The sequence below is a fragment of the Telmatherina bonti genome (assembly GCF_933228915.1).
Source record: "Telmatherina bonti genome assembly, chromosome: 20".
In the NCBI taxonomy this organism is placed as follows: Eukaryota; Metazoa; Chordata; class Actinopteri; order Atheriniformes; family Telmatherinidae; genus Telmatherina; species Telmatherina bonti.
The window spans coordinates 519,460-544,145 of record NC_136618.1 but is presented as its reverse complement, the minus strand read 5'-3'; positions in this window follow the sequence as shown (position 1 = coordinate 544,145).

Sequence of the window (24,686 nt, the reverse complement as noted above, 5' to 3'; positions counted from 1 at the left end):
CCTCCGTCACGGTTCCTCCTCCGTCACGGTTCCTCCGTCACGGTTCCTCCTCCGTCACGGTTCCTCCGTCACGGTTCCTCCTCCGTCACGGTTCCTCCGTCACGGTTCCTCCTCCGTCACGGTTCCTCCTCCGTCACGGTTCCTCCATCACGGTTCATCCGTCACGGTTCCTCCTCCGTCATGGTTCCTCCGTCACGGTTCCTCCTCCGTCACGGTTCCTCCGTCACGGTTCCTCCTCCGTCATGGTTCCTCCGTCACGGTTCCTCCTCCGTCACGGTTCCTCCGTCACGGTTCCTCCGTCACGGTTCCTCCTCCGTCACGGTTCCTCCTCCGTCACGGTTCCTCCATCACGGTTCATCCGTCACGGTTCCTCCTCCGTCACGGTTCCTCCGTCACGGTTCATCCGTCACGGTTCCTCCTCCGTCACGGTTCATCCGTCACGGTTCCTCCTCCGTCACGGTTCCTCCATCACGGTTCATCCGTCACGGTTCCTCCTCCGTCACGGTTCATCCGTCACGGTTCCTCCTCCGTCACGGTTCCTCCATCACGGTTCATCCGTCACGGTTCCTCCTCCGTCACAGTTCCTCCTCCGTCACGGTTCCTCCGTCACGGTTCCTCCATCACGGTTCATCCGTCACGGTTCCTCCTCCGTCACAGTTCCTCCTCCGTCACGGTTCCTCCGTCACGGTTCCTCCATCACGGTTCCTCCGTCGCGGTTCCTCCATCACGGTTCATCCGTCACGGTTCCTCCTCCGTCGCGGTTCCTCCGTCAAGGTGCCTCCGTCGCGGTTCCTCCGTTGCGGTTCCTCCTCCGTCACGGTTCATCCGTCACGGTTCCTCCTCCGTCGCGGTTCCTCCGTCAAGGTGCCTCCGTCGCGGTTCCTCCGTTGCGGTTCCTCCTCCGTCACGGTTCATCCGTCACGGTTCCTCCTCCGTCACGGTTCATCCGTCACGGTTCCTCCTCCGTCACGGTTCCTCCATCACGGTTCATCCGTCACGGTTCCTCCTCCGTCACGGTTCATCCGTCACGGTTCCTCCTCCGTCATGGTTCCTCCATCACGGTTCATCCGTCACGGTTCCTCCTCCGTCACAGTTCCTCCTCCGTCACGGTTCCTCCGTCACGGTTCCTCCATCACGGTTCATCCGTCACGGTTCCTCCTCCGTCACAGTTCCTCCTCCGTCACGGTTCCTCCGTCACGGTTCCTCCATCACGGTTCCTCCGTCGCGGTTCCTCCATCACGGTTCATCCGTCGCGGTTCCTCCTCCGTCGCGGTTCCTCCGTCAAGGTGCCTCCGTCGCGGTTCCTCCGTTGTGGTTCCTCCTCCGTCACGGTTCCTCCGTTGTGGTTCCTCCTCCGTCACGGTTCCTCCGTCGAGGTGCCTCCGTCGCGGTTCCTCCGTTGCGGTTCCTCCTCCGTCACGGTTCCTCCTCCGTCACGGTTCCTCCGTCGCGATTCCTCCGCGTGTCGTCATACGTGTGCTGAGCAACACGGCATTACTTCCTCTGGTTGTTCAGGTTTGTGTGTAAAGCTCCTTTTCTTCATACTGCAGAACCAGAACCGGAACCTGAAACCCAGAACCCAGAACCCAGAACCCGTAACCGAGCCCTGAGCTCCTTCCACGTGGTTAATCTGGAACAACACGGTCCACATGCAGCCAGCAGATCTTGGTCCAGCAGCGGCTTCGGGGGGGCGGTGGACCCGGCGAGGACCGTGGAACCGTTGCCAGCTTGTGTCTGCACCGGGCTGAAGGAGTCGCTCTGCCAGCTGATCCTCCAACATGGCGGCTGACATCGTCGGTCCCGCTTGCAGGTCGCCTGGTGGAGTCCGGCGTTCCACCCAGCAGAGACCTGGCCTCGCCGTGCCGACAGGAGGAGGAAACAAGCCACCGACATGCTGACGACACCTGCAGCAAACATCCAGCCCTGCTCTGGGTAAAAACATCTGCCAGCATGGAGGAAGCAGATCCAACATCTGGGTTCCTGCAGAGAAGATCTTCTCCTCCCAGGAAGGAGTTTGGAAGGATGGAATCCTCCGGAGCTGCAGGAGGCAGAAGCTTTCCTCCCACCAGAGGAGCATGTCTCCTCCTGGATGCTTCTGTCTTCGTCTCTTTGTGCTGAAGTGGGAAAAGTCTCGGTGCTAAACGTAGACAGGAAGTTTTCTGCGTGTCACACTGAGCTGCCACCCAGCAGCACGGCGCCTGAACCAAAGCCAGACACGTATATAAATAAATAAGTTGCAGGGAGATGTGCTCTGCAAGCTGCATTACGGGGCTGACGGCTTAAGCTTAGCGACGGAATGAGGGACAAATTTAGTAGCAGATCTTAGAATAACTAGGTGGGGATAAAGCTTATAAAAAGTGCAAATGGCTGCACTTCTGGACGATGTGCTTAAGGCTCGCAGATGAAGTGCTGACTGGAATGTTTGCAGTTTTGAAGAGCAGAGAAAAAAGTCTCGATCGGCTAATTTATGCGTTTTAAAGCTACAAACCTTGAAGAGGACGGTGAAGTTGTGAGAAAAAGAGCTTTTCTTCAGGTCTGAACTGGATTTCCAGCCTTTTCCATCCTGGTCGGCATGACGACGTCCATGACACGACGTCCTCGCTGCAGCGCACAGCGTGGTGAGCAACGTTCCATCCTGTCATTAAACCCACTTCCAGCTGCTTTAACCATGGAAACCAGACCTTGCATCAGGATTCGGACCCTGCAGGCCTCCGGATGTCAACATAGATTCCTTTACTTTACATCACATTTTCCTCCTCAGAACCGTCGTCTCAGGAGGGAACATCTCATCCAGGCCGTGAGGGGAGCAGCTGGGAGCTCTGATAGCTACAGCTCATCCCAGGCCTTCCCAGTTATAGATCTTCCTCTGGCTCTCCTCCTGCTGGGACAAGTCTAGACCACATCACAGCAGAGACGTCCACGAGGCATCTAGACCAGATGTCTGATCCTCCTCATCTGGCTTCTCTGGTGGAGCAGTTCTACTCTGATCTCCTCCTGGATGATGGAGTCTCTATCTGTCAGAGTCCAGACACCCAAAGCAGGAAACTCAACTCACACGCTTTATTCATGATCTGGTTATTTCAGTCTCTACAGCCGGTGGACAGGAGAGGATTGTAGATGGACCGTGCAGAGTCTACATCCCTGCAGACCTCCTGTTCCATCCTCCCCTGACCACCTGGACAAGACCTGGACATACAGGGATTCCTCCACTCGAAGCAGGACCTCATTTCTTTCATTGTTCATTAATATTTTCAGAATGACACATCAGTAGAAACAACGATGTGTGGACAGTGGCGACAAAGCAAAAGCACAAGTAAAGACCAAACAAAACATCTTTCTGGGTGACTCCACCCACTGCCAAATTTCATTTGTCTTGTCCATCATTTGAGCAAGCAGAACGATTATGGGGATACTGTCTTCTGCTGAGCTAATTTACTCTGCCAAGGGGAGCTGCCAAATTTTTTGACAAATGCCAGAAGCTGCAGGTGTGGAGGAACAAGGTGTGGTGGGGATGGGGAACAGAAAGTGGGCGTGGCCTGAATAAACAGTCAAGAATTATGAATTATGAGATATAAAACTACAGATTCACAAAGCGGCTGCAACCCAAAGTGGAATGCCTTCAGATCCACCACACAGTGGTGGCAGAACAAGGTGGTCCTGAACCGCATCAGTTTAAGCCGTTAGCATGTTAGCCGTTAGCCGTTGTTCCAGGCACGTCCGTCTGGGAGGAGACCCCGGAGGAGACCCAGGACACGCTGCAGGCATTTTATCTCTCAGCTGGCCTGGGAACGCCTTTCATTCACGAGCTTCTCTCACCATCTTCTCATTTCATCTTCTTTCCTCCACCGAGGAAGTCACGTTTCTGCCGGTATTTGTCTGTTGGCTCAAAACTTTATACAGATTATCCTGGAGGGATATTCATGATGTGTTTCTGAGAACAAGTCCTGATCTAACTGAGATCCAGATCAGCATCTGGATCAGGAATGTTGTGAAGGATTCTTCCTCATTGGGAGAAAGAACCATTTTCACAATATCTGCATAAAACTCCACAATAAATGATGAGAAAGTCCAGGAGAGGTTCCCAACAGGTTTTCAATGATAGATGTTGATTCTGGCAACGTCCTGGATACTACCATCCAGAACAGGAACAACATTCTGGATACTACCATCCAGACCAGGAACAACGTTCTGAATACTACCATCCAGAACAGTAACAACATTCTGGATACTACCATCCAGAACAGGAACAACATTCTGAATACTACCATCCAGAACAGTAACAACATTCTGGATACTACCATCCAGACCAGGAACAACGTTCTGGATACTACCATCCAGACCAGTAACAACATTCTGGATACTACCATCCAGAACAGTAACAACATTCTGGATACTACCATCCAGAACAGGAACAACGTTCTGGATACTACCATCCAGAACAGTAACAACATTCTGGATACTACCATCCAGACCAGGAACAACATTCTGAATACTACCATCCAGAACAGTAACAACATTCTGGATACTACCATCCAGAACAGGAACAACATTCTGAATACTACCATCCAGAACAGGAACAACATTCTGAATACTACCATCCAGAACAGTAACAACATTCTGGATACTACCATCCAGACCAGGAACAACATTCTGAATACTACCATCCAGAACAGTAACAACATTCTGGATACTACCATCCAGAACAGGAACAACATTCTGAATACTACCATCCAGAACAGTAACAACATTCTGGATACTACCATCCAGAACAGGAACAACGTTCTGGATACTACCATCCAGAACAGGAACAACATTCTGGATACTACCATCCAGAACAGTAACAACATTCTGGATACTACCATCCAGAACAGGAACAACATTCTGAATACTACCATCCAGAACAGTAACAACATTCTGGATACTACCATCCAGAACAGGAACAACGTTCTGGATACTACCATCCAGAACAGTAACAACATTCTGGATACTACCATCCAGAACAGGAACAACAGTCTGGATACTACCATCAAGAACAGGAACAACGTTCTGGATACTACCATCCAGACCAGGAACAACGTTCTGAATACTACCATCCAGAACAGGAACAACATTCTGAATACTACCATCCAGAACAGTAACAACATTCTGGATACTACCATCCAGAACAGTAACAACATTCTGGATACTACCATCCAGAACAGGAACAACATTCTGAATACTACCATCCAGAACAGTAACAACATTCTGGATACTACCATCCAGACCAGGAACAACGTTCTGGATACTACCATCCAGACCAGTAACAACATTCTGGATACTACCATCCAGAACAGTAACAACATTCTGGATACTACCATCCAGAACAGGAACAACGTTCTGGATACTACCATCCAGAACAGTGACAACATTCTGGATACTACCATCCAGACCAGGAACAACATTCTGAATACTACCATCCAGAACAGTAACAACATTCTGGATACTACCATCCAGAACAGGAACAACATTCTGAATACTACCATCCAGAACAGTAACAACATTCTGGATACTACCATCCAGAACAGGAACAACGTTCTGGATACTACCATCCAGAACAGGAACAACATTCTGGATACTACCATCCAGAACAGTAACAACATTCTGGATACTACCATCCAGAACAGGAACAACATTCTGAATACTACCATCCAGAACAGTAACAACATTCTGGATACTACCATCCAGAACAGGAACAACATTCTGAATACTACCATCCAGAACAGTAACAACATTCTGGATACTACCATCCAGAACAGGAACAACAGTCTGGATACTACCATCAAGAACAGGAACAACGTTCTGGATACTACCATCCAGACCAGGAACAACGTTCTGGATACTACCATCCAGAACAGTAACAACATTCTGGATACTACCATCCAGACCAGGAACAACGTTCTGGATACTACCATCCAGAACAGTAACAACATTCTGGATACTACCATCCAGACCAGGAACAACATTCTGAATACTACCATCCAGAACAGTAACAACATTCTGGATACTACCATCCAGAACAGTAACAACATTCTGGATACTACCATCCAGACCAGGAACAACGTTCTGGATACTACCATCCAGAACAGTAACAACATTCTGGATACTACCATCCAGAACAGGAACAACATTCTGAATACTACCATCCAGAACAGTAACAACATTCTGGATACAACCATCCAGAACAGTAACAACATTCTGGATACTACCATCCAGACCAGGAACAACATTCTGAATACTACCATCCAGAACAGTAACAACATTCTGGATACTACCATCCAGATCAGGAACAACATTCTGGATACTACCATCCAGACCAGGAACAACGTTCTGGATACTACCATCCAGAACAGTAACAACATTCTGGATACTACCATCCAGAACAGTAACAACATTCTGGATACTACCATCCAGACCAGGAACAACGTTCTGGATACTACCATCCAGAACAGGAACAACATTCTGAATACTACCATCCAGAACAGTAACAACATTCTGGATACTACCATCCAGACCAGGAACAACGTTCTGGATACTACCATCCAGAACAGGAACAACATTCTGAATACTACCATCCAGAACAGTAACAACATTCTGGATACTACCATCCAGACCAGGAACAACGTTCTGGATACTACCATCCAGAACAGGAACAACATTCTGGATACTACCATCCAGAACAGGAACAACATTCTGAATACTACCATCCAGAACAGTAACAACATTCTGGATACTACCATCCAGAACAGGAACAACATTCTGAATACTACCATCCAGAACAGTAACAACATTCTGGATACTACCATCCAGAACAGGAACAACGTTCTGAATACTACCATCCAGAACAGGAACAACATTCTGAATACTACCATCCAGAACAGGAACAACATTCTGAATACTACCATCCAGAACAGTAACAACATCCTGGATACTACCATCCAGAACAGGAACAACATTCTGAATACTACCATCCAGAACAGTAACAACATTCTGGATACTACCATCCAGAACAGGAACAACAGTCTGGATACTACCATCAAGAACAGGAACAACGTTCTGGATACTACCATCCAGACCAGGAACAACGTTCTGGATACTACCATCCACACCAGGAACAACGTTCTGGATACTGCAGGTCTGAGCTGCATATGGACCACCTGCATCCAGTCTGAGATGTTCTATTTTCTACCAGACTTTAACAACTGCTGCACTAGAAAACCTCCACATGTCCAACTCTGAGAGGGAAGGAAGGAAAGGCGGGATTGCAACTTCATCCTCTGTGACTGCTGCATCTGTTCCACAGCAGATCCTCCTCCTGCTGCACTCTTCCAGAGCTGGTTCTCACCCTCTTCAGACAGCAACTTTACCTTCTCATCTGCTCTGCTGGCATCAAGCTGCTCCCCAAGCCTTGACTGAGATGCTCCGGCCAAGTGGAAAACCTCTATCTGTTACTTATCAGCACCCAGAGAAGCTTCCCTTCATGTGACATTTTGTCTCCTCCAATTCACGAGGTTGGACTAGATGTGTGATCCTTTAGAGAAGAATCAGCTGCAGCATGCACGCTCACATTACCTCCATGTCTTTTCAAAGTGTCTGCAATCTGAGCATGGGGAGATCAGAGGAAGCAGATAAAGGATATTTAGTTCATTAAACATTTTCAAAATCAACCTAGGAGGCTGCTTTAATGCAAATTTATGAGCTTTGTAAGAAAGCAGAAATTCATTCATTTACATCTTTATTATGATCTTTGTAACATAATAATAACATAATAACATAATGTAACATAATAAAAGAATCGATTACAGATTTATTAAATGATTCCTAGATGTCTGGAAATACAGGCTCCGAGGTGGAAACAGTGGCATGGACGAAGGACGAGCTGAGCTGTCAGACTGGAAACTAATCTGCTTCAGCGTTTAAAGAACCAACACCTCGACGTGCAAAGCAGGAAGGATGGAAAGACGTTTCCTTTAACAGGGAGAAAAAATGTCTGAAACGGAAGAAGCAGAAAAAAGGGATTTTTTAAACCACAGTCCAGTTAATCATGGTCCAGTTCATCATAGTCCAATTCATCATAGTCCAGTTTATCATAGTCTAGTTCATCATGGTCCAGTTCATCATAGTCCAGTTTATCATGGTCCAGTTCATCATAGTCTAGTTCATCATGGTCCAATTCATCATAGTCCAGTTTATCATAGTCTAGTTCATCATGGTCCAGTTCATCATAGTCTAGTTCATCATGGTCCAGTTCATCATAGTCTAGTTCATCATGGTTCAGTTTATCATGGTCCAGTTCATCACGGTCCAGTTTATCATGGTCCAGTTCATCATAGTCCAGTTTATCATGGTCCAGTTCATCAAGGTCCAGTTTATCATAGTCTAGTTCATCATGGTCCAATTCATCATAGTCCAGTTTATCATAGTCTAGTTCATCATGGTCCAGTTCATCATAGTCTAGTTCATCATGGTTCAGTTTATCATGGTCCAGTTCATCACGGTCCAGTTTATCATGGTCCAGTTCATCATAGTCCAGTTTATCATGGTCCAGTTCATCAAGGTCCAGTTTATCATAGTCTAGTTCATCATGGTCCAGTTCATCATAGTCCAGTTCATCATGGTCCAGTTCATCATGGTTCAGTTTATCACGGTCCAGTTTATCATGGTCCAGTTTATCATGGTCCAGTTCATCATAGTCCAGTTTATCATGGTCCAGTTAATCAAGGTCCAGTTTATCATGGTCCAGTTCATCATGGTCCAGTTCATCATAGTCCAGTTTATCATGGTCCAGTTCATCAAGGTCCAGTTTATCATGGTCCAGTTCATCACGGTCCAGTTTATCATGGTCCAGTTTATCATGGTCAAGTTCATCATGGTCCAGTTTATCATGGTCAAGTTCATCATGGTCCAGTTCATCATAGTCCAGTTCATCATGGTTCAGTTTATCATGGTCCAGTTCATCACGGTCCAGTTTATCATGGTCCAGTTTATCATGGTCCAGTTCATCATGGTCCAGTTTATCATGATCCAGTTTATCATGGTCCAGTTCATCATAGTCCAGTTTATCATGGTCCAGTTCATCATGGTCCAGTTTATCATGGTCCAGTTCATCAAGGTCCAGTTCATCATGGTCCAGTTTATCATGGTCCAGTTCATCATAGTCCAGTTTATCATGGTCCAGTTCATCAAGGTCCAGTTCATCATAGTCCAGTTTATCATGGTCCAGTTCATCATGGTCCAGTTCATCAAGGTCCAGTTCATCATGGTCCAGTTTATGATGGTCCAGTTCATCATAGTCCAGTTCATCATGGTTCAGTTTATCATGGTCCAGTTCATCATGGTCCAGTTTATCATGGTCCAGTTCATCATGGTCCAGTTTATCATGATCCAGTTTATCATGGTCCAGTTCATCATAGTCCAGTTTATCATGGTCCAGTTCATCATGGTCCAGTTTATCATGGTCCAGTTCATCAAGGTCCAGTTCATCATGGTCCAGTTTATCATGGTCCAGTTCATCATAGTCCAGTTTATCATGGTCCAGTTCATCAAGGTCCAGTTCATCATAGTCCAGTTTATCATGGTCCAGTTCATCATGGTCCAGTTTATCATGGTCCAGTTCATCAAGGTCCAGTTCATCATGGTCCAGTTTATCATGGTCCAGTTCATCATAGTCCAGTTCATCAAGGTCCAGTTCATCATGGTCCAGTTTATGATGGTCCAGTTCATCATAGTCCAGTTTATCATGGTCCAGTTCATCATGGTCCAGTTTATCATGATCCAGTTTATCGTGGTCCAGTTTATCATGGTCCAGTTCATCATGGTCCAGTTTATCATGGTCCAGTTCATCAAGGTCCAGTTCATCATGGTCCAGTTTATCATGGTCCAGTTCATCATGGTCCAGTTCATCATGGTCCAGTTTATCATGGTCCAGTTCATCAAGGTCCAGTTCATCATAGTCCAGTTTATCATGGTCCAGTTCATCATGGTCCAGTTCATCATAGTCCAGTTTATCATGGTCCAGTTCATCATGGTCCAGTTTATCATGGTCCAGTTCATCAAGGTCCAGTTCATCATGGTCCAGTTTATCATGGTCCAGTTTATGATGGTCCAGTTCATCATAGTCCAGTTTATGATGGTCCAGTTCATCATAGTCCAGTTTATCATGATCCAGTTTATTGTGGTCCAGTTCATCATGGTCCAGTTCATCATGGTCCAGTTTATCATGATCCAGTTTATTGTGGTCCAGTTCATCATAGTCCAGTTTATCATGGTCCAGTTCATCATAGTCCAGTTTATCATGATCCAGTTTATTGTGGTCCAGTTCATCATGGTCCAGTTCATCAAGGTCCAGTTCATCATAGTCCAGTTTATCATGGTCCAGTTCATCATGGTCCAGTTTATCATGGTCAAGTTCATCAAGGTCCAGTTCATTACAGTCCAGGTTGTAATGGTCCAGTTCATCATTCAGGAAAACCTGCATCAGTAAACATGTTTATTTCTGCTGTGAAGTTGGTCTTTTTAACATGGGAGTCTATGGGGATTTGCGCTGTTTTGCAACCCCTAGTGGATGAAGGGGGAACTGCAGGCTTCACTTTTAACCGCCGGAGGTTGCCGCTTGGTTCTGACACTGGTTGGTAGCGGTAACTTTGCTTTAGTTGGATAAACCTTCCAGGCTTGCCAAACAGAGTTCGCAGCTTTTCAACAGTCTGAAAAAAATATTTAATGGCTTAAGACAAAAAAAAAAAAAAAAAGTTTTAAAAATTTTTAAATAAATACATTTAAAAAAAAAAAAAAAAAAAAAAAGGATGTGTCCACCAGGATGGAAAAATCAAGTGTTCAACAAGATTTCCAGCAGTTTTTTTTTTTTGTTTTTACAAGAAAATGATGCAAAATGTCTCAGAAAACGTATGAATCTGGCATGATATGTATATATTTTCAGGTTTTAAGATGAAGACGAAGAAACAGCATCAGGAATAAAAGAAATTAAAGACTTCAAGGAGACAAGCTGTAGAAACAGACCAATCTTCAGTTTGCAGAGCTTATAATTATTATTATTTAATATTTCAATGTATTTACTGACACACCTTAAACAAGACAAACAGGCTGATTTCCAACATCTTCAAGGTCTTTTATAATCTAAAAGCTGAACAGCCCACCTCTCTGCAATCCATGAACACATGTTCACCCCCGAGGTCTTTCATTCTCAACGCAATAATCTATTTAATCACAATTTAACATTATTGATCCCCGTGTTAAAAGCTATCAATGTGAAGCCCTATGGGCTGCCACCCCCTCCACATGGTTTATTTCCCATCCTGCTGGGTTAGTCTGAGGCCTGAAGCATCCTGCAGAGACATGATGGAGATGATAAAACAGGCTTAGGTCACTCAGACCTTCATCAGCTGCAACATGAGGTTGAATCTCATTAATAAATCAATCTTGTAACCAAAGAGGCACAGTTTATTCATTTTATTTGTTGGTCCTGTGTGGGATCATACCAGCAGGTCTGACTCCTAACACCACACTTCTGAACTGATAAAAAATAGTGGAGGTGAAAAATCACAGAGTTTAGTTGTTATAAACAAGTCAGAGGTGACTTGGTTAAACACCTGATCAGTCGCAGGGCGCTGGTGGAGGATGACATCCGCCCAGAGTTCCTAAAAGGCTCTGGATGCTGTGGAGCTGTCCAGGCTGACACACCTCTGCCTCTGGACTGGAAGACTGGGGTGGTGGACATTAATGCCCCTCAATCCGATCCCAGATAAGTGGAAGAAAATGGATGGATGGATGATGGATAGATGGATGGATGGATGAATGGATGGATGGATGAATGGATGGATGGATGGCCGATGGATGGATGGATGAATGGATGGATGGATGGATTGATAGATGATGGATGGGTGGCTGATGGATGGATGAATGGAGAATGGATGGATGGATGGATGGATGGATGGATGCTCTGGTCTGGAGGAGGAGGAGCTACAACAGCCCTGAAACCACGGTAAGATGTGAGTCAGACGTGAAAACTCAGGCGTGTCGGCAGGATGCCACCACTGTTCTACATTTCCCATATTTCCCAGTTGGCTCCATGTTGGGAATATGGAGACCAGTTGACCTCACACATCCACAGAAAAGATTCAGATTCCACACAGAACTTCCACTGTTTGTAAAACTGGACGAGTTTTAATCCACACCTAGAAAGACTGATTTTTTCCTGGAGGGTGAGACTGGTTTCACCAGACACGGTAAAACGCCGGAAGGAAGGACGTCTGAGTTGTTCTGCTGTTTATAATGAAACCAATGTTTTCTCCAGTCTTCCAGGGTCGCTGTGTGTCCTCTAATCACTGCTAAATACATGCGCTGGAATCAGCTGCACATGCCAACTAATTAAATCCCATCACACACACACACACACACACGCCTGAAGCTCCTGGAAGGTGTCCTGCCTTATCAGAGCCATATTGATCTGAGGAGAGGACGCTTCCGTCTGCAGGCCTGGTTAGTCCGTCTTCTCTGTCAGAACTGGATGCAGACAGAAAGAACCCGACTCAAACTGGACCAGTGCCGGTACCCCAGCATGACAAGGTGCTCATCTGAACCAGAACCAGAGCCAGAACCAGCAAAAGAACCAGCAACAGAACCAACACCAAAACCAGTACGAGAACTAACAGCAGAACCAGAACCTGGAAACCAGCAGGACCAGTAACAGGTTTACTCCAGCAGAGATGTGGACCACATTTTCTTCATTATTAACTTTCAACAATACTCTACTCTACTCTACTCTACTCTACTCTACTCTACTCTACTCCTCCTTACTCTATTCTACTCTACTCTGCCTTACTCTACTCTACTCTGCCTTACTCTACTCTTCTCTACTCTGCCTTACTCTACTCTTCTCTACTCTTCTTGACTCTATTCTACTCTACTCTGCCTTACTCTACTCTACTCTACTCTGCCTTACTCTCCTCTACTCTGCCTTACTCTACTCTTCTCTACTCTGCCTTACTCTACTCTTCTCTACTCTACTCTTCTTGACTCTATTCTACTCTACTCTGCCTTACTCTACTCTACTCTACTCTGCCTTACTCTCCTCTACTCTGCCTTACTCTACTCTTCTCTACTCTGCCTTACTCTCCTCTACTCTGCCTTACTCTACTCTACTCTACTCTGCCTTACTCTACTCTTCTCTACTCTTCTTGACTCTATTCTACTCTACTCTGCCTTACTCTACTCTTCTCTACTCTACTCTTCTTGACTCTATTCTACTCTAGTCTGCCTTACTCTACTCTACTCTACTCTGCCTTACTCTACTCTTCTCTACTCTACTCTTCTTGACTCTATTCTACTCTACTCTGCCTTACTCTACTCTACTCTACTCTACTCTACTCTACTCTACTCTACTCTACTCTACTCTACTCTACTCTACAGCCACGTAGCAGATGCTTTTCTCCAAAGTACGTCTGATATGAATGTTTTGGTTACATAAAATGCAGAATTACATGATAAATGAAACTAACGTTTTGACCGGCCAGGTGAAGCATCTGGACCCGTCTCCTCTGATGGATCAGTTACTGACCCAGGTCGGGAGTCCAGGTCGGGAGTCCTGCTTGTCTTCCTGTGTCTCAGTCAGGGATCTATTAGCTTCAAACAACGCCTCAAAGCTTTGATGTGCTCGCCAATGTCACGGCATCAAAGCCGCCGTGTCTGAACATGAATCCTTCAGCACCATTATCGGAGCCAAGTGGCCTTCCTGTGCTGTCCACCGTGCCTCGCACCATTACCTTCCTCTACGTAATCGCTCCTCAACCTTCATGTCTGTCCTCCTCCTGCTCATATGAAAACACCTAAATCAAAGCTGTTTGGGCTTTTCTGCTTCAGGATGATTTAGAACTGCTTGTAAATGTTGATACTGCTGCAGCTGACAGATGATGAACACCTCCTCCATCTTTTAACTCTTAAACTCAAAAACATTTCTGCTGTTTTTATTAAAGAGCAGCATGAAGAAACTGAATCGCTTTAGTACCAGTCAGCACCCGAACATGTCAGAAAGGTTTTTATTTTTTTCCAAGTTAAATCCTATTTGAAAGAATGACTTCATGTTAGTCAGTGAAAACATTCCACCAGCCTCCATGTTGGGCCCCTGTTGTTCAGTATCTACATGTGGAGTTCCACCAGGCTCCATGTTGGACCCCTGTTGTTCAGTGTCAACATGTGGAGTTCCACCAGGCTCCATGTTGGGCCCCTGTTGTTCAGTGTCAACATGTGGAGTTCCACCAGGCTCCATGTTGGGCTCCTGTTGTTCAGTGTCAACATGTGGAGTTCCACCAGGCTCCATGTTGGGCTCCTGTTGTTCAGTGTCTACATGTGGAGTTCCACCAGGCTCCATGTTGGGCTCCTGTTGTTCAGTGTCAACATGTGGAGTTCCACCAGGCTCCATGTTGGGCTCCTGTTGTTCAGTGTCTACATTCTCCCATGTCTCGGATCAACAAATAACAATATCTGATCTATCTTGATTATATAATTTTCAAGTAAATAAAGATAAATCTAAAAATTTTCCATGCAGATGTGACGTTTCGTGATTGGTGGAAAGTCTGACAGGAAGTGTCTTCATCATCATGTCCAGGTGAAAATAGAGGTCTCTTAGCAACATGGTAGTCATGGTGATGAAGATGTGATAAATAATGGTGGATTTACCATCTAGAGTCTGTGAATAAACACTACATGTTGTGTCTGGATTGTAAAACTCCTGGATGGATAGAAACGCTGGAAAACCTCCGTAGACCAGCTGGTAGGTCACATGACCGTTGTCATGTTTTTGCCACCCTGATCTCCTGGCGCTCATCATTGATTACTCGATCCACCTGCTGGCTTCCTAATTGCCTCTGCTACCTCATTCAGTTCACCTGGTTTCCTTTTCTCTCACTGCCTACTTAAGCTCCCTCCAATCCCTCCTTCTCTGCCAGATAATAATCAGACCTATGTCTAGTTGTGTTCCAGCGTTCTACGGATTGATCCTCAGTTGCCGACCTTCTGCTTCATGCCCCTGGATTACCCTCCTTGCCTTGCCCTCGACGGACACCGCAACTTTTCGGATCTTCTGGTTACCGACCCTGCCTGTCTTTGGATCTCTGAGCCTTGTCGTTGCCTGGACGAGTATTTTGCCATCCTGTTTACCTCCCAGCTGTTGCCTGGTTTCTTCTGCAGACCATTCCCCTGGACTGATCTTCTGTTCATACTCCTCCACCAATAAACTGGTCATTTGTCCAGAACTCCCTGTGTGTGGCTGAATTACGGATCCTCAGGGTAACTCATTACAACCGTCCCAGTTCCACACTGTCGGTCCTGATAAAACAATAGTGCTCGGGGAGACCTCGAGGAGTTTTAAGGGTTATTTTGTTTGCATGGTTTTGGATCTCCTCAGTCATGCATCGCAGATCTCTGCTGTCCCCTCCACAGTGCTGAATGGATATGAAAAATCCCCTAAAGGATAATGGAAAATTGATTTTTATCTTCCCGTATCTGTTTAAATATGATTAACAGTGAGCTTGACACAGCATGTCAAATTAATAATGACATGCAGAGGGAAGAGGCAATCAATAATTGACAAGATAAATACAGATAAAGGTCCATAATGCTCCTTATGCGGGCCAGACTGATAACAAATGAAGCATTAGCATGTGAATGATAATCAGGAGTCATTAGGTTGGTGTGAATGACATCAGAGGAGCGTGGCGGTGACCACGTCTTGACTTCACCTGCAGCTCTCCGAGGGCAGCCGTGAAATTAGCCGAGCCCCTACATCTCTGTTAATCTGTCCTGCAGCCTGATCGCAACCTGGAGGTCATTTTCAGAGCACCGTGGTACTCCTCCACGTCCGCTCTCCCCTCCGGGCACGCCACCCTTTCCCCTGAATTAAAAGTGAAGTGGCGGCTAATGAAAACGAATCATACATTTGTATGTCGTTAGCGCAGGAGGAGGCGCTGGTGGAGGAGCACGGTTCAACAGCGATTACGCAGAGGTTAACGGGCAGCCTGACTTCAGCGCTCGACTCCTCGTATTATGTCAATTTACTGAGCTGTTGAACCATTACCACCCCCCCCACCTCTCAGATAAAGGTATTTGCCCGCAGCCAGACAGATGTACTCTGCATTTATGAGCGCATACATTACGTGTGGCATCAAACATTTGCTTAACATGGCCTCAGAATCGGCTTTTATTTCAATCAGGTGGCACTTTCCTCCCTCTTTGGTTACCTGATGCCATTTTCTGTTTGATACATGCAGGAGAGGAACACCGCAGGGCGTGCAGCAGCGTTCAGGAGGGATCTGTGCAGAGTCCCGGCCTCAACTTATCATCTGCCTGCTCAAAACTATAGGTTTTAGATGACAGGGCTCATAAATGGGTTATCTGAAATCCAATATATATTGGAAGAGAGATTGCAGGGGGAAAGGCGCGCTTGACTGTATCATCCTGATCCATAACTTTTCCTCCAACCGGGGGCCCATTTATTGTCGATTTCATCCGAAGGATGGGTCTGTCAGTCGGGTGGGAGTCTCACTGCTGTTTATTTTCAAATCAATACTCAATTACTATAAGGAAGATCCACTCCCTCGCCCATTTTCAGGATAAAATTATGGACTCCAGCAATAACACTTAGTCAAGGCGAAAGCTGGTGTCATTAACTCGCAGCTGGTGCACCGACTTTTATAACCAGCGGCTTTCTAACCCTCCTCCTTCTACCCTTTCACTTTCTAATTAATCAATATGAAAAAGACCTTCCAGGACATGACGGATGACTAGAGAAAACAATTTTCACCCTAACAGCCTTTTAATTTTGAACTCTGAGAGCTCATTGACTGCAACTCCCAACAACCCATCAATGCTAGTTTTTAATGCACTTCCTCTTTTGTTATTGAGAAGAATGGAGAGTCACCGACGGCCCAGCTCCTCTTCATAACTCATGTCATCGATTTGCTAAATGCCAGACATTTGCTACAGAAGAGAGTCCTGTCAATGGCTTTGGCAGGGTGTGTGTAAATTACTCCATTAGGGAGGAATTTTGGTTATTTATAGCAGACAGAAGCAGAGGTTAGGCTCTGTGCACGAGCTTGAATACACTTCTTATCTGGCCCTGTCACATAAACTGGTCCTTTAGGCTGGGAGGGGGTGGGGGAGGGGAGAGAAGCACCTCCAATATGGCACCATAAAAACAAAAGCCATCATTCAGAGTAATAGGTTCTGAAAGACGGACGTCTGTCCTGTGAAAGCACGATAGGCAACGTCTGAAGGTGATATCCCGCCGAGCAGGTCTGCTGGCTGCAGCTGGACACTCCAGCAGCCAGACGCTCCGGCATCCAGAGGCTCCGGCAGCCAGACGCTCCGGCAGCCAGACGCTCCGGCATCCAGACGCTCCGGCATCCAGACGCTCCGGCATCCAGAGGCTCCGGCAGCCAGACGCTCCGGCAGCCAGACGCTCCGGCATCCAGACGCTCCGGCATCCAGACGCTCCGGCATCCAGACGCTCCGGCATCCAGAGGCTCCGGCAGCCAGACGCTCCGGCAGCCAGACGCTCCGGCAGCCAGACGCTCCGGCATCCAGACGCTCCGGCAGCCAGACGCTCCGGCAGCCAGACGCTCCGGCATCCAGACGCTCCGGCATCCAGACGCTCCGGCATCCAGACGCTCCGGCATCCAGAGGCTCCGGCAGCCAGACGCTCCGGCAGCCAGACGCTCCGGCATCCAGACGCTCCGGCAGCCAGACGCTCCGGCAGCCAGACGCTCCGGCATCCAGACGCTCCGGCATCCAGACGCTCCGGCATCCAGAGGCTCCGGCAGCCAGACGCTCCGGCAGCCAGACGCTCCGGCATCCAGAGGCTCCGGCATCCAGACGCTCCGGCATCCAGACGCTCCGGCATCCAGAGGCTCCGGCAGCCAGACGCTCCGGCAGCCAGACGCTCCGGCAGCCAGACGCTCCGGCATCCAGACGCTCCGGCATCCAGACGCTCCGGCAGCCAGACGCTCCGGCATCCAGAGGCTCCGGCAGCCAGACGCTCCGGCAGCCAGACGCTCCGGCAGCCAGACGCTCCGGCATCCAGACGCTCCGGCATCCAGACGCTCCGGCAGCCAGACGCTCCGGCAGCCAGACGCTCCGGCAGCCAGACGCTCCGGCATCCAGACGCTCCGGCAGCCAGACGCTCCGGCAGCCAGACGCTCCGGCAGCCAGACGCTCCGGCAGCCAGACGCTCCGGCATCCAGAGGCTCCGGCAGCCAGACGCTCCGGCAGCCAGACGCTCCGGCATCCAGACGCTCCGGCATCCAGACGCTCCGGCATCCAGAGGCTCCGGCAGCCAGACGCTCCGGCAGCCAGACGCTCCGGCATCCAGACGCTCCGGCATCCAGAGGCTCCGGCAGCCAGACGCTCCGGCAGCCAGACGCTCCGGCAGCCAGACGCTCCGGCAGCCAGACGCTCCGGCATCCAGACGCTCTGGCATCCAGACGCTCTGGCATCCAGACGCTCCAGCAGCTAGCAGCTCCAACAGCTAAACGCTCTGACACTTTGATGCTCTAGCAGCTCGACCATCCTACAGCTGGACACTACAGCAACTAGCAGCTCCAGCATTCGGACGCTCAGGCAGCCCAACGCTCTGGCAGCTTGGAGGGCAAGCATGAAAAACATCCTAAAGTAAAATTATTTACTCTGCTGACAGATGTTTCATCCATTCAGCATCACACGGAGAATCAAACATGAAAGTTTGCTTTTATACGGATCACCACACAGAACCTTTCATCACAGTTCCACTTTCTCAGCGCTTTTCCAGAAATACGACCTTTAAATATGATTTGTTCCTCCTTATGATCCTTTATGTACATTAATAATTCATGTGTTACGAAAACACCTCAAATTTTTTGGACATTGATGCAGACAAAATGCTGCCATTAGAGACATGACGTACGGCGCAGCGTTGAGAACCCAGGAAGTATGTACACTGTGTTGTTGCTTTGCAGCCCGGCTGTAACGGGACCATTTCAGGAACTGGCTCAGTTCTCACCTCCTCTGCTTCGTCTTACAGGTCAAATCTGTGAAAATTAGAGAGAAAAAGAACAAGCAGAAACTCACAAAATGAACCAATAAAAACAGAAAACACAGTAAAAACAAGCCGGTAAGTCAGTGGATGTAAGTGTTTAACATTAAACAAAACACAAACGATGAACCTTGGCAGGAGGTATCGGTCCGATATCCATCCATTATCAGTCCGTTTCCAGTCCAATATCGGTCCAGTATCGGTCCGATATCCATCCATTATCAGTCCGTTTCCAGTCCGATATCGGTCCGGTATTGGTCCGGTATCGGTCCGATATCGGTCTGATATCCATCCATTATCAGTCCGTTTCCAGTCCGGTATCAGTCTGTTATCGGTCCGGTATCGGTCCGGTATCAGTCCGGTATCGGTCCGGTATCAGTCTGCTATCGGTGAGGTATCAGTGCATGTAGTCAAGCTCTGCATTCATGAACATGACCGGATGCAGAACCTAAAGGCAGAGTAAAAACTGGGCTGTCAGGATGAACATGTCGGCGTTTCAATACACTCAATAAAATGAAAAGAAACAACTGAGACATCTGCTGAAGAGCAGGTTGAAGGACAGAAAGTCCCCTGCTGGGGGACGTAGTCTAGCTGGCACAGGGAGTCTTGCTGGGAGATGTGGTTAAAAGTGAAGCCCATGCGGAAGTGCATAAAACTGCAGTTCCCCCTTCATCCACTAAGGGCTGCAAAACAGAGCAAATCTCCATAGACTCCCATGTTAAAAAGACCAACTTCACAGCAGAAATAAACATGTTTACAGCAGGAACAAACATGTTTACTGCAGGAATAAACATGTTTACAGCAGGAATAAACATGTTTACAGCAGAATGAAACATGTTTACAGCAAGGAATAAACATCTTTACAGCAGGAATAAACATCTTTACAGCAGGAATAAACATGTTTACAGCAGGAATAAACATCTTTACAGCAGGAGTAAACATCTTTACAGCAGAAATAAACATATTTACAGCAGGAATAAACATGTTTACAGCAGGAATAAACATCTTTACAGCAGAAATAAACATATTTACAGCAGGAATAAACATGTTTACAGCAGGAATAAACATGTTTACAGCAGGAATAAACATGTTTACAGCAGGAATAAACATCTTTACAGCAGAAATAAACAGGTTTACAGCAGAAATAAACATGTTGACAGCAGGAATAAACATCTTTACAGCAGGAATAAACATGTTTACAGCAGGAATAAACATGTTTACAGCAGGAATAAACATCTTTACAGCAGAAATAAACAGGTTTACAGCAGAAATAAACATGTTGACAGCAGGAATAAACATCTTTACAGCAGGAATAAACATGTTTACAGCAGGAATAAACATCTTTACAGCAGGAGTAAACATGTTTACAGCAGAAATAAACATATTTACAGCAGGAATAAACATGTTTACAGCAGGAGTAAACATCTTTACAGCAGAAATAAACATATTTACAGCAGGAATAAACATGTTTACAGCAGGAATAAACATGTTTACAGCAGGAATAAACATCTTTACAGCAGGAATAAACATGTTTACAGCAGAAATAAACATGTTTACAGCAGGAATAAACATGTTTACAGCAGGAATAAACATGTTTACAGCAGAAATAAACATGTTTACAGCAGGAATAAACATGTTTACAGCAGGAATAAACATGTTTACAGCAGGAATAAATATGTTTACAGCAGGAATAAACATGTTTACAGCCTGGTACAAAAATCCATTTTAGGTTTAATAGGTCAGGTTTACCTTCATGACAACTGTGCGGGGAGTGAAGTTTTTTTCTAACTCGCCCGTTTAAAAGTAATTTAATCTGGAAGTTCTGCATATTTAGGGGCGTGTCCTTTTGATTGACATGTACCAGATCTCCTGCTTCAAGTCAGAAGAACGTAGAACAACCGCGGTTTTTAGCCGGTTAACAACATGACTTAGCTTAGCCCGCTTACCTCCATTAGCTGGTTAGCTCCCGTTATCTCCAGGTTAGCTCGGTTAGCTCTTAGCTACAGAAAGCTCGGAGTTCGCTCGATGTCAATCATCCACCATGACGCTCACAGCCCCCCTCTCAGCTCCACCTCTTTGCCAATATTTGTATTTTCCGGGTGAAACGACGCGCATACCCCTGCCAAGATGGTGATGGTAGGAACCGCCCACCGAGCTTCAATTCAGCTCTTCAGAAACCTACGGGTGACGTCACGGAGGCTCCGCCCATCTCTTATACAGTCTGTGTTTATGTTGGGGATGTAGTCTAGCTGGCAGACTTATTCAAGCTGGGGGACGTAGTCCCTCCTGCTGGATTGGAAAGGTCTCAGAATTCCCAACAGCGCCACTGTCCATCAGCAGGAAGAAACTGGGTGGATGTGGTGACTTCCGGAAGCGTGTTCTCCTGAACAAGTGTTTTCTGCACGTATGTACAGACTTGTATGTTGAGGAGTTTTTGTTTTTTTATGAGAACATTAAATGGACGTGAGGTCAAAGGTCAGAAATGTGTGTTTGAACACGGCGTTGCAGCCAATCACAGCGTTTCCTTGGCGTGTCACCAGGGCTGCTGGCGGCTACAGGATCCTGCTGATGCTGTGGGATCAAGGCCGATCCGTTCCTGACGCCAGCCCTGTGAACGCAGATGTCTGCAGACAGCTGAGCGGCTCGGTCCACAGATTTCACCTGATGAGACGCTGTCTGCTCACATCCAGCTGACCTTGCTGCAGCCGCTCTGCGTTTCCACTGAGATCCCTCGCCGCCGCCATGGCTCTCTGTGATGGGAAGCTTTTGTGCAGCTCGGATGAAGTCGCACAGCTTCCTGACAACGTGCACACGCCCCACATAAAGGGAATGAAAACATGGAATCTCACATTTATCTGCTTGTCTGGAGCAACGTTGTACGTTTGGATCGGAATCAGACCTGATTCATTCACTTCTGATTTGCAGTAATCTTAACAGAAAAGTGAGGATGTTTCCGATCAAGCCGCCGGTTAAGGTAATTACTCCCACACAGCCTCATCAGGACGTCAAGGCGAAGTAACATCATCATCATCCTTCAAGTTGATTCAGTTAGAGGGAAAAGTAAGTGTGTGGAGCAGCGACACACCGAAACGCCCACTTTATTATTCACACGATGACAGAAAAACATGCTAATAAATCACAGGGATAATCTGTGGTTACACATCCAAACACCTCGTCAGGAGCATGTTTGTCCCAGTATGGAGCGTGTTTGTCCCAGTATGGAGCGTGTTTTTCCCAGTATGGAGCATGTTGGTCCCAGTATGGAGCGTGTTTGTCCCAGTATGAAGCGTGTTTGTCCCATTATGGAGCGTGTTTTTAGCAGTATGGAGCGTGTTTGTCCCATTATGGAGCATGTTGGTCCCAGTATGGGGCGTGTTTGTCCCAGTATGGAGCATGTTGGTCCCAGTATGGGGCGTGTTTGTCCCAGTATGGAGCGTGTTTGTCCCATTATGGAGCATGTTGGTCCCAGTATGGGGCGTGTTTGTCCCAGTATGGAGCGTGTTTGTCCTATTATGGAGCATGTTTGTCCAAGTATGGAGCATGTTTGTCCCAGTATGGAGCATGTTTGTCCCAGTATGGAGCGTGTTTGTCCCAGTATAAAGCGTGTTTGTCCCAGTATGGAGCGTGTTGGTCCTAGTATGATGCGTGTTTTTCCCAGTATGGTGCGTGTTTGTCCCAGTATTGAGCGTGTTTGTCCCAGTAAGAAGCGTGTTTGTCCCAGTATGGAGCGTGTTTGTCCTAGTATGGAGCGTGTTTGTCCCATTATGGAGCATGTTGGTCCCAGTAAAAAGCGTGTTTGTCCCAGTATGGAGCGTGTTTGTCCCAGTATGGAGCGTGTTTGTCCCAGTATGGAGCGTGTTTGTCCTAGTATGGAGCGTGTTTGTCCCATTATGGAGCATGTTGGTCCCAGTAAAAAGCGTGTTTGTCCCAGTAAGAAGCGTGTTTGTCCCAGTATGGAGCGTGTTTGTCCCAGTATGGAGCGTGTTTGTCCTATTATGGAGCGTGTTTTTCCCAGTATGGAGCATGTTGGTCCCAGTAAAAAGCGTGTTTGTCCCAGTATGGAGCGTGTTTGTCCCAGTATGGAGCGTGTTTTTCCTATTATGGAGCGTGTTTGTCCCAGTATGGAGCATGTTGGTCCCAATATAAAGCGTGTTTGTCCCAGTATGAAGCGTGTTTGTCCCAGTATGGAGCGTGTTTGTCCCAGTATGGAGCGTGTTTGTCCCAGTATGGAGCGTTTTTTTCCCATTATGAAGCGTGTTTGTCCCAGTATGGAGCGTGTTTTTCCCAGTATGGAGCGTGTTTGTCCCAGTATGGAGCGTGTTTGTCCCAGTATGGAGCGTGTTTGTCCCAGTATGAAGCGTGTTTGTCCCAGTATGGAGCGTGTTTCTCCCACTATGAAACGTGTTGGTCCCAGTATGGAGCGTGTTTGTCCCAGTATGGAGCGTGTTTGTCCCACTATGAAGCGTGTTTGTCCCAGTATGGAGCGTGTTTTTAGCAGTATGGAGCGTGTTTGTCCCAGTATAAAGCGTGTTTGTCCCAGTATGGTGCGTGTTTGTCCCAGTATGAAGCGTGTTTGTCCCAGTATGGAGCGTGTTTGTCCCAGTATGAAGCGTATTTGTCCCAGTATGAAGCGTGTTTGTCCCAGTATGGTGCGTGTTTGTCCCAGTATGAAGCGTGTTTGTCCCAGTATGAAGCGTGTTTGTCCCAGTATGAAGCGTGTTTGTCCCAGTATGGAGCGTGTTTGTCCCAGTATGAAGCGTGTTTGTCCCAGTATGAAGCGTGTTTGTCCCAGTATGGAGCGTGTTTGTCCCAGAATGAAGCGTCTTTCTCCCAGTATGGAGCGTGTTTGTCCCAGTATGAAGCGTGTTTGTCCCAGTATGAAGCGTGTTTGTCCCAGTATGGTGCGTGTTTGTCCCAGTATGAAGCGTGTTTGTCCCAGTATGAAGCGTGTTTGTCCCAGTATGGAGCGTGTTTGTCCCAGTATGGAGCATGTTTGTCCCAGTATGAAGCGTGTTTGTCCCAGTATGGAGCGTGTTTGTCCCAGTATGGAGCATGTTTGTCCCAGTATGAAGCGTGTTTGTCCCATTATGGAGCATGTTGGTCCCAGTATGGGGCGTGTTTGTCCCAGTATGGAGTGTGTTTGTCCCAGTATGGAGCGTGTTTGTCCCAGTATGGAGCGGGTTTTTAGCAGTATGGAGCGGGTTTGTCCCAGTATAAAGCGTGTTTGTCCCAGTATGGAGCATGTTTGTGACATTATGGAGCGTGTTTTTAGCAGTATGGAGCGTGTTTGTCCCAGAATGGAGCCTGTTTGTCCTATTATGGAGCATGTTTGTCCCAGTATGGAGCGTGTTTTTCCCAGTATTGAGCATGTTGGTCCCAGTATAAAGCGTGTTTGTCCCAGTATGGACCGTGTTTGTCCCAGTATGAAGCGTGTTTGTCCCAGTATGGAGCGTGTTTGTCCTATTATGGAGCGTGTTTGTCCCAGTATGGAGCATGTTGGTCCCAGTATAAAGCGTGTTTGTCCCAGTATGGAGCGTGTTTCTCCCACTATGAAACGTGTTGGTCCCAGTAT